The following is a 1,058-nucleotide window of genomic DNA, read 5'->3' on the forward strand; positions in this document are numbered from 1 at the left end:
ACTTAGATGCAAAAATCCTCAACAAAATACTATCAAACTGAATCCAACAAACGTTAAAAGGATCATACACCATGATCAAGTGGAATTTATCACAGAGATACAAGGAGTTTTCAACTTCTGCAAATCAAGCAGTTTGATACACCATATTAACAAGTTGAAGAATAAAAACCATATGATCATCTCGATAGATGCAAGAGAAGCTTTTGATAAAACTCAACATCCATTTATGACAGTAAAAGTGTCACTGTTTGCAGATGACAGATACATAGAAAATCCTAAATATGCTATCAGAAAACTACTAGAGCTTATCAGTGAATTCTGTAAAGTTGCAGGATACAAAATTAACACAGAGAAATCAGCTGCATTTCTATAAACTAACAATGAAAGATCAGAAAGAGAAATTAAGGAGACAAACCCATTTACCATTGCATCAAAAAGAATAAAATACTTAGGAATAAACCTCCCGAAGGAGGCAAAAGACCTATACTGTAAAAACTATAAGATGCTGATGAAAGAAATCAAAGATGACACAAACAGATTGAAAGATATACTGTGTTCTTGAATTGGAAGAATCAATATTGTTAAAATGACCATACTGCCCAAGGCAATCTACAGATTCAATGCAATCCTTGTCAAATTACCAATGGCATTTTTCACAGCTCTAGAGCAAAAAAAAAAAAAAAAAAAAATCTTAAAATTTGTATGGAAACACAAAAGACCCCGAATCACCAAACAGTCTTGAGAAAGAAAAATGGAGCTGGAGGAATCAGGCTCCCTGGCATCAGACTACACTACAAAGCTACAGTCATCAAAACAGTATGGTACTGGCACAAAAACAGACTTATAGATCAATGGAACAGGATAGGAAGCCCAGAAACAAACCCACACACCTACAACAAAGGAGGCAAGAACATACAATGGAGAAAAGACAGTCTCTTCAATAAGTGGTGCTGGGAAAACTGGACAGCTACATGTAAAGAATGCAATTAGAAAATTCTCTAACACCATAAACAAAAATAAACTCAAAATGGATTAAAGACCTAAATGTAAGGCCAGAT

The sequence above is a fragment of the Mesoplodon densirostris genome, chromosome 1 (genome assembly GCF_025265405.1).
Source record: "Mesoplodon densirostris isolate mMesDen1 chromosome 1, mMesDen1 primary haplotype, whole genome shotgun sequence".
Lineage (NCBI taxonomy): Eukaryota > Metazoa > Chordata > Mammalia > Artiodactyla > Ziphiidae > Mesoplodon > Mesoplodon densirostris.